This window comes from Pongo pygmaeus, chromosome 10, assembly GCF_028885625.2.
Source record: "Pongo pygmaeus isolate AG05252 chromosome 10, NHGRI_mPonPyg2-v2.0_pri, whole genome shotgun sequence".
Taxonomy (NCBI): domain Eukaryota; kingdom Metazoa; phylum Chordata; class Mammalia; order Primates; family Hominidae; genus Pongo; species Pongo pygmaeus.
Window position 1 is genome coordinate 44906245 of NC_072383.2, and position 12609 is coordinate 44918853.

General features: G+C 38.9%; 1 non-coding gene across 1 annotated transcript; it reads right to left on the bottom strand.

The window, feature by feature from the left end:
* Nucleotides 1-8164: 8164 nt before the first annotated feature.
* On the bottom strand, nt 8165-8296 carry LOC129011055 (small nucleolar RNA SNORA64/SNORA10 family). Its single transcript, XR_008493185.1, has one exon. It is a non-coding gene; the product is annotated as a small nucleolar RNA SNORA64/SNORA10 family (small nucleolar RNA).
* Nucleotides 8297-12609: the final 4313 nt, after the last annotated feature.

Here is a 12609-nt window from a genome sequence, read left to right on the forward strand (position 1 = left end):
TGGGTGCAGCAGGTGCAGCACACCAACATGGCAGATGTATACATATTTAACAAACCTGCATGTTGTGCATGTGTACCCTAGAACTTAAAGTATAATAATAAAAAAATGAAAAAATGAATTACAGCAGACTTCAGAAACCATGCAAGTCTGAAGACAAATTGGCATGTTTAAACTGCTGAGAGGAAAAATAATAACTCGCTGAGGGTTCTGTCTGTTAGAAGGAAAGCTAACAGAAAGGACATCCACACCAAAAACCCATCTGTACATCACCATCATCAAAGACCAAAAGTAGATAAAACCACAAAGATGGGGAAAAAACAGAGCAGAAAAACTGGAAACTCTAAAAACCAGAGTACCTCTCCTCCTCCAAAGGAACGCAGTTCCTCACCAGCAACGGAACAAAGCTGGACGGAGAATGACTTTGACGAGCTGAGAGAAGAAGGCTTCAGACGATCAAATTACTCCGAGCTACGGGAGGATATTCAAACCAAAGGCAAAGAAGTTGAAAACTTTGAAAAAAATTTAGAAGAATGTATAACTAGAATAACCAATACAGAGAAGTGCTTAAAGGAGCTGATGGAGCTGAAAACCAAGGCTCGAGAACTACGTGAAGAATGCAGAAGCCTCAGGAGCCGATGCGATCAAATGGAAGAAAGGGTATCAGCCCTGGAAGATGAAATGAATGAAATGAAGCGAGAAGGGAAGTTTAGAGAAAAAAGAATAAAAAGAAACGAGCAAAGCCTCCAAGAAATGTGGGACTATGTGAAAAGACCAAATCTACGTCTGATTGGTGTACCTGAAAGTGACGGGGAGAATGGAAACAAGTTGGAAAACACTCTGCAGGATATTATCCAGGAGAACTTCCCCAATCTAGCAAGGCAGGCCAACATTCAGATTCAGGAAATACAGAGAACGCCACAAAGATACTCCTCGAGAAGAGCAACTCCAAGACACATAATTGTCAGATTCACCAAAGTTGAAATGAAGGAAAAAATGTTAAGGGCAGCCAGAGAGAAAGGTCGGGTTACCATCAAAGGGAAGCCCATCAGACTAACAGCGGATCTCTCGGCAGAAACCCTACAAGCCAGAAGAGAGTGGGGGCCAATATTCAACATTCTTAAAGAAAAGAATTTTCAACCCAGAATTTCATATCCTGCCAAACTAAGCTTCATAAGTGAAGGAGAAATAAAATACTTTACAGACAAGCAAATGCTGAGAGATTTTGTCACCACCAGGCCTGCCCTAAAAGAGCTCCTGAAGGAATCGCTAAACATGGAAAGGCACAACCGGTACCAGCCACTGCAAAATCATACCGAAATGTAAAGAACATCGAGACTAGGAAGAGACTGCATCAACTAACGAGCAAAATATCCAGCTAACATCATAATGACAGGATCAAATTCACACATAACAATATTAACTTTAAATGTAAATGGACTAAATGCTCCAATTAAAAGACACAGACTGGCAAACTGGATAAAGACTCAAGACCCATCAGTGTGCTGTATTCAGGAAACCCATCTCACATGCAGAGACACACATAGGCTCAAAATAAAAGGATGGAGGAAGATCTACCAAGCAAATGGAAAACAAAAAAAGGCAGGGGTTGCAATCCTAGTCTCTGATAAAACAGACTTTAAACCAACAAAGATCAAAAGAGACAAAGAAGGCCATTACATAATGGTAAAGGGATTAATTCAACAAGAAGAGCTAACTATCCTAAATATATATGCACCCAATACAGGAGCACCCAGATTCATAAAGCAAGTCCTGAGTGACCTACAAAGAGACTTAGACTCCCACACATTAATAATGGGAGACTTTAACACCCCACTATCAACATTAGACAGATCAACGAGACAGAAAGTCAACAAGGATACCCAGGAATTGAACTCAGCTCTGCACCAAGCGGACCTAATAGACATCTACAGAACTCTCCACCCCAAATCAACAGAATATACATTTTTTTCAGCACCACACCTCACCTATTCCAAAATTGACCATATACTTGGAAGTAAAGCTCTCCTCAATAAATGTAAAAGAACAGAAATTGTAACAAACTGTCTCTCAGATCACAGTGCAATCAAGCTAGAACTCAGGATTAAGAATCTCACTCAAAACCGCTCAACTACGTGGAAACTGAACAACCTGCTCCTGAATGACTACTGGGTACATAACGAAATGAAGGCAGAAATAAAGATGTTCTTTGAAACCAACGAGAACCAAGACACAACATACCAGAATCTCTGGGATGCATTCAAAGCAGTGTGTAGAGGGAAATTTATAGCACTAAATGCCCACAAGAGAAAGCAGGAAAGATCCAAAATTGACACTCTAACATCACAATTAAAAGAACTAGAAAAGCAAGAGCAAACACATTCAAAAGCTAGCAGAAGGCAAGAAATAACTAAAATCAGAGCAGAACTGAAGGAAATAGAGACACAAAAAACCCTTCAAAAAATCAATGAATCCAGGAGCTGGTTTTTTGAAAGGATCAACAAAATTGATAGACCGCTAGCAAGATTAATAAAGAAAAAAAGAGAGAAGAATCAAATAGATGCAATAAAAAATGATAAAGGGGATATCACCACCGATCCCACAGAAATACAAACTACCATCAGAGAATATTACAAACACCTCTATGCAAATAAACTAGAAAATCTAGAAGAAATGGATAAATTCCTCAACACATACACCCTCCCAAGATTAAACCAGGAAGAAGTTGAATCTCTGAATAGACCAATAACAGGAGCTGAAATTGTGGCAATAATCAATAGCTTACCAACCAAAAAAAGTCCAGGTCCAGATGGATTCACAGCCGAATTCTACCAGAGGTACAAGGAGGAGCTGGTACCATTCCTTCTGAAACTATTCCAATCAATAGAAAAAGAGGGAAGCCTCCCTAACTCATTTTATGAGGCCAGCATCATCCTGATACCAAAGCCTGGCAGAGACACAACCAAAAAAGAGAATTTTAGACCAATATCCTTGATGAACATTGATGCAAAAATCCTCAATAAAATACTGGCAAACAGAATCCAGCAGCACATCAAAAAGCTTATCCACCATGATCAAGTGGGCTTCATCCCTGGGATGCAAGGCTGGTTCAATATACGCAAATCAATAAATGTAATCCAGCATATAAACAGAATGAAAGACAAAAACCACATGATTATCTCAATAGATGCAGAAAAAGCCTTTGACAAAATTCAACAACCCTTCATGCTAAAAACTCTCAATAAATTAGGAATTGATGGGACGTATCTCAAAATAATAAGAGCTATTTATGACAAACCCACAGCCAATATCATACTGAATGGGCAAAAACTGGAAGCATTCCCTTTGAAAACTGGCACAAGACAGGGATGCCCTCTCTCACCACTTCTATTCAACATAGTGTTGGAAGTTCTGGCCAGGGCAATTAGGCAGGAGAAGGAAATCAAGGGTATTCAATTAGGAAAAGAGGAAGTCAAATTGTCCCTGTTTGCAGATGACATGATTGTATATCTAGAAAACCCCATTGTCTCAGCCCAAAATCTCCTTAAGCTGATAAGCAACTTCAGCAAAGTCTCAGGATACAAAATCAATGTGCAAAAATCACAAGCATTCTTATACATCAATAACAGACAAACAGAGAGCCAAATCATGAGTGAACTCCCATTCACAATTGCTTCAAAGAGAATAAAATACCTAGGAATCCAACTTACAAGGGATGTGAAAGACCTCTTCAAGGAGAACTACAAACCACTGCTCAAGGAAATAAAAGAGGATACAAACAAATGGAAGAACATTCCATGCTCATGGGTAGGAAGAATCAATATCATGAAAATGGCCATCCTTCCCAAGGTAATTTACAGATTCAATGCCATCCCCATCAAGCTACCAATGACTTTCTTCACAGAACTGGAAAAAACTACTTTAAAGTTCATATGGAACCAAAAAAGAGCCCGCATCGCCAAGTCAATCCTAAGCCAAAAGAACAAAGCTGGAGGCATCACACTACCTGACTTCAAACTATACTACAAGGCTACAGTAACCAAAACAGCATGGTACTGGTACCAAAACAGAGATATAGATCAATGGAACAGAACAGAGCCATCAGAAATAATGCCACATATCTACAAGTATCTGATCTTTGACAAACCTGACAAAAACAAGAAATGGGGAAAGGATTCCCTATTTAATAAATGGTGCTGGGAAAACTGGCTAGCCATATGTAGAAAGCTGAAACTGGATCCCTTCCTTACACCTTATACAAAAATCAATTCAAGATGGATTAAAGACTTAAACGTTAGACCTGAAACCATAAAAACCCTAGAAGAAAACCTAGGCATTACCATTCAGGACATAGGCATGGGCAAGGACTTCATGTCTAAAACACCAAAAGCAATGGCAACAAAAGCCAAAATTGACAAATGGGATCTAATTAAACTAAAGAGCTTCTGCACAGCAAAAGAAACTACCATCAGAGTGAACAGGCAACCTACAAAATGGGAGAAAATTTTTGCAACCTACTCATCTGACAAAGGGCTAATATCCAGAATCTACAATGAACTCCAACAAATTTACAAGAAAAAAACAAACAACCCCATCAAAAAGTGGGCGAAGGACATGAACAGACACTTCTCAAAAGAAGACATTTATGCAGCCAAAAAACACATGAAAAAATGCTCAACATCACTGGCCATCAGAGAAATGCAAATCAAAACCACAATGAGATACCATCTCACACCAGTTAGAATGGCAATCATTAAAAAGTCCGGAAACAACAGGTGCTGGAGAGGATGTGGAGAAATAGGAACACTTTTACACTGTTGGTGGGACTGTAAACTAGTTCAACCCTTGTGGAAGTCAGTGTGGCGATTCCTCAGGGATCTAGAACTAGAAATTCCATTCGACCCAGCCATCCCATTACTGGGTATATACCCAAAGGACTATAAATCATGCTGCTATAAAGACACATGCACACGTATGTTTATTGCGGCATTATTCACAATAGCAAAGACTTGGAACCAACCCAAATGTCCAACAATGATAGACTGGATTAAGAAAATGTGGCACATATACACCATGGAATACTATGCAGCCATAAAAAATGATGAGTTCACGTCCTTTGTAGGGACATGGATGAAATTGGAAATCATCATTCTCAGTAAACTATCGCAAGAACAAAAAACCAAACACCGCATATTCTCACTCATAGGTGGGAATTGAACAATGAGAACACATGGACACAGGAAGGGGAACATCACACTCTGGGGACTGTTGTGGGGTGGGGGGAGGGGGGAGGGATAGCATTGGGAGATATTCCTAATGCTAGCTGACGAGTTGGTGGGTGCAGCGCACCAGTATGGCACATGTATACATATGTAACTTACCTGCACATTGCGCACATGTACCATAAAACCTAAAGTATAATAATAATAATAATAAAAGAAAAAAAAAAAAAAAAAAAAAAAAGAAAAATAATAACTCTCCACAATTCTATACACAGTGTGAATATCTTTCAAAAATGAAGGAGAAATTAAGACTTTTCACACAAAAGCAGAGAATTCATTACCCAGAAGTGGACTATAAGAAATATTAGAGGAAGTTTTTCAGGCTTAAGTTCTACGTACCAGAGAGAAAGTTGGATCTACACAAATAAATGAAGATTCCAGAAATGGTTAAAATGAAGATAAATGTAAATGACTTTTTCTGACTTTTAATAGCAGTAAAAGATAATTGATTAGCTAAATTTTAAAAATAGTAGTAGTGAAAACAGGGAAAAGAGTGAGTATAGGGAAAGTACAGTAGTTTTGTGGGTTTGTAGCATATGTAAAAGCAAAATGTGTGACAGCCATAACCCTAGTACACCAGTTGGGACACCACACAGTGAAGAGTTAGAATACTCCTTGAATCTAGACTGTGATTAGTTTAAGATGTACATTGAAAATCTTGATTGTGGTGGCAGTTATATGACTGTATGCATTTGTCCAAACTCATAAAGTTGTACACTTTAAAAGAGTTAATCTTACCAATTATATATTATACCGCCTCCCGCAAAAAAAGTTAGCGGTACCATTATAACTCACAATGCCATGACTCTTGGGAACCTGTTTATATTGGAACCATAGAGACCTGCTTGTCTCTTCAGTTCCCTAAGTCCATTTATTTAATGCTGGTTACATCATTACACGTCACTGGATCATCTACTGTGTGGCCTGTTTCCAATAACTCTCTCCAAGGTAATTACTGTGATTCACTGTTGGTGACCACAAATGCAAGTCTTACTCACAGAATTATGGAAAATGTGAACAATAACCCATTTTGAGGTCCTTTAGTTTAAAATTGTGTAGCATAAAGGTAGAACAGCATGTTTTCCAACTCTGTCTTCTCTTGAACTCTTTGAGCTGAATGTGATCTCTTCTGATACTGACGACCCTCCTGTCTTCCACACACCACCACTAGAATCACTTACCAAAAAAAGTTACCTTTTTTTCATGTTAAAAAGTGTTCAACAGAAATGCGTTTTTCTTTTTTTTTCTTTTTTTTTTTTGAGATGGAGTCTCGCTCTGTCGCCCAGGCTGGAGTGCAGTGGTGCAATCTTGGCTCACTGCAACCTCCGCTTCCCAAGTTCAAGCGATTCTCCTGCCTCAGCCTCCCAAGTAGCTGAGACTACAGGCACGTGCCACCACACCCGATTAGTTTTTTGTATTTTTAGTAGAGACGGGGTTTCACCATGTTAGCCAGGATGGTCTCGATATCCTGACCTTGTGATCTACCCACCTCAGCCTCCCAAAGTGCTGGGATTTACAGGCCTGAGCCACCACACCTAAATGAGTTTTTCTTTCTTTTCTTGTGTGGCAACTTCCCATTATGCCTGGCATTCCGAGTCATGCATGTGTGCAAGGTTTTGCAAAATCTGAAAGGTAAAGAAGAGGCCAAAAGATGAGGTGTAAGGGACATTTCACAAGTTATGAAAATATAAATTCAAAAAGGTATCACTAAAACTATCCTACTAAATTATATTATTGATAGCATCCATTAAAATAGGCTATTATCAAAAAGACAAACAACAATAAATGCTGGTTAGGATGCAGAGAAAGGAGAACACTAGTACACTACCGGGGAGGATGGAAACTGGTACAGCCACTGTGGAAAACAGTAGAGACGTTCCTCTAAAAACTAAAGATAGATGTGCCATACAATTCAGCAATCCCAAAAGTCACAATATGGAATCAGCCTAAGTGTCCATCAATGAATGGATTGAAAAAATATTGTATACATATACACAATGGAATACTATTCAGCCACAAAAGAATGAAGTTCTGTCATTTGCATTAACATAGATGGAACTGGAAGATATTATGTTAAGTGAAATAAACCAGGCCCAGAATAATGAGTAGAAGAAGTGGAAATATGGCATGTTCTGACTCGTATGTGGTAGCTAAAAATGTTGAGCTCATGGATGTAGAGAGTAGAATAATAGTTACTAGAGGCTAGGAAGGGTTGGGGATGGGAAATAGAGGTTAGTTACAGGTGCAAAAATACAATTAGAAGGAATAAGTTCTAGTGTTTCAGAGCATAGTAGGGTGACTATAATTAACAATAATTTATTGTATATTTCAAAATAGCTAAAAGAGAATATTTGGAATGTTCCCAACATAAAAAAAAAAATCAATGTTTGAGGTGACGAATCTCCCAATTACCCTGATTTGATCATTACACATTGTATGCATGTTTAATACATATCACATGTATCCCATACATATGTACAATTATCATGTATCAGTAAAAATTTTATTAAACTGTCATTCATAGCATCCATTATTTTTCTTTCTTTTTTTTTTTTTTTTTTTTTTTGAGATGGAGTCTTGCTCTTATTGCCCAAGCTAGAGTGCAATGGCATGATCTGGGCTCACTGCAACCTTCACCTCCTGGGTTCAAGTGATTCTCCTGCCTCAGCCTCCTGAGTAGCTGGGATTACAGGCGCCCACCACCACGCCTAACTAATTTTTGTATTTTTTGTAGAGATGGGGTTTCACCATGTTGGCCATGGTGATCTTGAACTCCTGACCTCATAAATCTGCCCACCGCAGCCTCTCAAAGTGCTGGGATTACAGGCATTAGCCACCGCGCCCGGCAGCATCCATTATTTTCTTTTATTTTTTTTCCCCCCAAAAGCTATCATACTCCTAGAAATGGAGAGGCCATTCTGGGCAGGTCTGTTGTGATTAGGAGAGCCTTCCTCTGCCTCCCAGAAAACACACCAAGCACACAATGGACCTGTGTGATTAAGCGAGGCTGAGAGGCCTATTTTATAATTTTAAAACTTGTTAAGTTTCTTTGGTCACCATTAATCTCTGCCACAATCACATGTATCACTCAGGCCACCACTACCAACATTACTTCTTAGTTTCATTCAAAGGAATGTTGTCAAATATGTGGATTTCTCCTACCCTGAAATCCATCATTTTTTGGGCATTTTGATGAATACAAAATATGGAATTAGTTTTTTAGCTAAAAAACAATTGCTCAAGATCTTGGTTGGCCTGGAAGGATAATTTCCTTCTGAGTAGAGTATGCTGGGCTTCTCCCCTCCCCACTTAGAATACAGATGGCAGTTCAGGAACAGTTTTTAATAATCTAACTTCACAATAGACAGACGTGGTGGGTATTAATATAACAGAAATAAACTATTATAAGCTAATGCTCACTGTGAGCTCTGTGCTGTGCTAGGTAGTTCTCTCCTGTTATCGCATTTACTTAATTGCACAACTAATGTTTACTCAGTGTTTGGTACTTCTTTTAAATGCAGCTTAGCATAGTACAGAGGTTGTCAAATGTCAGTGGACTTTGGAATTACCTAGAGGGAATGTGACAAATGTGACCCCACCCCCAGAGTTGCTGATTCAGCTGATGGGGATGAGGGTTGAGAATCTACATTCCTAACACGTTCTCAGGTGATGTTGATGCTGCTGGTCTGGGGACCACACTTTGAGAATCACTGGCATTGTAGTTAAAAGCAGTGACTTTGCTATCAGACTGATCTGGGTTTGAGTCCTCTAACTTTGGATACATTTTGTAACCTCTTGCCATTTCATTTCCTCATCTGTAAAATTATACCTCCAACATTAGCTATTTTGGGGATTAAATGATATATATGTGTAGTGTTTAGTACAGTTTTTTATGTGTTAGAACTCAGTAAATGTTAACTGCTACTACTGCAGCAATTACTACAGTGCTACTGTTACTACTAAATAGAATTAGAAAATGACTGATTTCAAAATCATTTTTAAATTGTCAATGCCACCTCTTCTCTCTACCTAGAGCTGAGTGCCAACATCTGTTATGACATCATAATGAGATTAATAACTAAGACCCTAAGGAATAATATATTGGATTTTTCATATTATTATGAAGGTTCTCCATCATAACTTAAGAAAAATATATAAACTATGTGTCATTTTATATTTTAAAATTATTATTATTATTAGTTATTGGAGACAGGTTCTCCCTCTGTCAGCCAGACTAGAGTGCAGTGGTGTGCTCATAGCTCACTGTAACCTTGAACTCCTGGGACCAAGTGATCCTCCAGTCCAGCTAATTTTTCTTTTTTTTTTGAGACAGGGTTTCACTCTATTGCCCAGGCTGGAGTACAGTTGTGTGATCATGGCTCGCTGCAGCCTCCATCTCCCAGGTTCAAGCGATTCTCATACCTCAGCCTCCCAAGTAGCTGGGACTACAGTTGTTTGCTACCACACCTAGCTAAATTTTGTATTTTTTGTAGAGACAGGGTTTCACCATGTTGCCCAGGCAGGTCTCAAACTCCTGGTCCTAACTGATCCTCTCATCTTGGCCTCCTAAAGTGCTAGGATTACAGGCATGAGACACCAGGTTTGGTCATCATTTTTTTTTTTTTTTTTGAGACAGAGTTTCACTCTATCACCCAGGCTGGAGTGCAATGGTGTGATCTCGGCTCACCACAACCTCCGCCTCCGGGTTCAAGTGATTCTCCTGCCTCAGCCTCCCGAGTAGCTGGGATTACAGGAGCCCACCACCATGCCCAGCTAATTTTTGTATTTTTAGTAGAGACGAGGGTTCACCCTGTTAGCCAGGCTGGTCTCAAACTCCTGACCTCAGGTGATCCACCTACCTTGGCCTCCCAAACTGCTGGGATTACAGGTGTGAGCCACCACGCCCAGCCCTGGTCATCATTTTTAATAAGAAACATAACCCTGAAAAGAATCTCTAGGGAAAGAAGTTGTAATTGACTCAATTTATTAACTTCACCAAACATTATTGAATATATTACTATGGTCTAACTAAAAAATAATTCCATTCAGTGGTCACACACACACACACGCCCCAAAACAAACAAACAAACAAAAAAACAGGAACCTTAATGAAATATTGCTTGGTCATAAGAAATATTTTAGAAGAGTTACCATATACTTTGGCCATAGAAAATTCCAATAAGTCATTCAAATGAAATTAGCCTGCCACTAATCTGCAAAACGATAAAGTCTCAGAGATGGCACAATATATAAGTTGGAAAGATACTTATCACCTATTAACCAAATACTGACATAGCATTGCTATCAGTTGTATGATTGCAGACACCTGGAAGTTCACCCTAGCCTCTTTCAACCACTGGCATTTAGATTCTTGTTATAGGCTGAATGTGTCCCTGCAAGTTCGTATGTCGAAAGTATAGCTCCCTCTGTGATGATATTAGGAGGTGGGACATTGGGAGGTGATTAGGTCATAAGAGGGGAGCCCTCATGAGTGGGATTACTGCCCTTATAAGAAGATAAGTAAGAGAGATGATCTCTCTGGACTATGTAAGAATATATGAAAAGACAGTCTTCTACAAACCAAGAAGAGGGCAATTCACCAGCTTCCAGAACTGCGAGAAATACATGTTTGTTGTTGAAGCCACACAGCCTGTGGTATTCTATTATAGCAGCCCAAACTGTTCAAGGCAATTCTTTACGTTTATGCAGAGCTACTAAAAAATAAAACTGGTAAGTTAACACCAAAGGTTTCATCCAAATCATTTAAAACAAGGATGGTAATAGTCACATTAAAGAAATGTAACTTTCTATGTTGGCTTTGAATGCTCTAATATCCATAGTGAGATTTTAAAAAAATAATATACGCACTTGGATTCTTTGCTTTGCAGGTCTCTTGGACATTTAAGTAGAAGTGACATTTATTACCCAATGCTTACTAACACTGTAGTTCGGGGATGGGCAAACTACAGCCCCCTTTCCCCACCTCTGTCATTTTCTAAATAAAGTTTTATTGGAACACAGCCACTCTCTTTCACATATTGTCTCAGGCTACATTTACGCTACAGAAGGGTTGCCAACCTCTACTGTAGACAGTTACTTGGAACACTTTGCAGAGAAATGTGGCAAGAAGAAATGTAATCTCTTTCTTAGAAATATCTACCCAAAGAGATAATTTATATTCAGTAATATAGTGTCCTAGTACAGTAACAAATTAGCCTTACAGTTGATTTCCCATTAACCTCAGACTGAAATGTTCACTAGCCCTTCTGAATGCTCAGTGTCATTACAATGATGTATCCACCAGCCATGGGCAACACTCTACTCTGGGCCAGGAGTTGTCCTCAGTTTTGTATTATTCTTGCTTAATTTTAAAAGTCAAACTTACGTTTATTAAGGTTAATAAAGTCCCAGAACCTCATCAATGGCTAAATAACCTTTCTCTGGAAACCACATTGTTTTTTCAGAAGTAGTAGTTCACTTTAAGCATCTATAAACCTATTTTATTTTATAGAACATGGCATTGGCCTGCCTTTAAAAATAAGTTTCTTTTCTTTTCTTTTTTTTGAGGCAGAGTCTAGCTCTGTGGCCAAGGCCCAGGCTGGTGTGCAATGGCACGACCTCAGCTCACTGTAATCTCTGCCTCCCAGGTTCAAGCGATTATCCTGCCTCAGCCTCCTGAGTAGGTGGGATTGCGTGCACCACCATGCCAGGCTGATTTTTGTATTTTTAGAAGAGATGGGGTTTCACCATGTTGACCAGGCAGATCTTAGACTCTACGTTTCTATTTCTTTAACAAATGTCTTTCCTAGTACTTGAGGTATAATTTCTATGGTGCTTCCAAAAAAAAAATTAACACATATTTGTTGGGTGAATAGAGAGTATGTATCAGAGTGGGAGGAATATGAGAGTTCAACTCTCAGAGGTTCCTCTTCCTGCTAGTGTATGATAACCCTCTGAGCCTCAATTTCCTTATCCTTAAAATAAAAGTAATCTCTATGTCATAAGATTGTGGTCAGGATTTTAAACAATGCATGTAAAATGCATAGTGAGAGCCAGACACTTTACAAGTGGTGATTTAGTGAATGCCAGTGAAGTAGGCTTAGTCATTTTTCTTTTCAGATTTCTTTTTGATTTAGTTGGATTTTCTTAGAGGTGAACTAGATGCTTAAAAGTAGTCATGCTTCAATTTATTCAGGCAAACTTTAACAAATTTAGGATACCGTGCCTTTACTGAAACAACAGTTTCAAAACACAGTTTGTAGCTTGAACTGGAAAGAGAATATGAAGATAAAGGACACCAGAAGGTTCTGGCACAGCTCTGGTGTTGTCG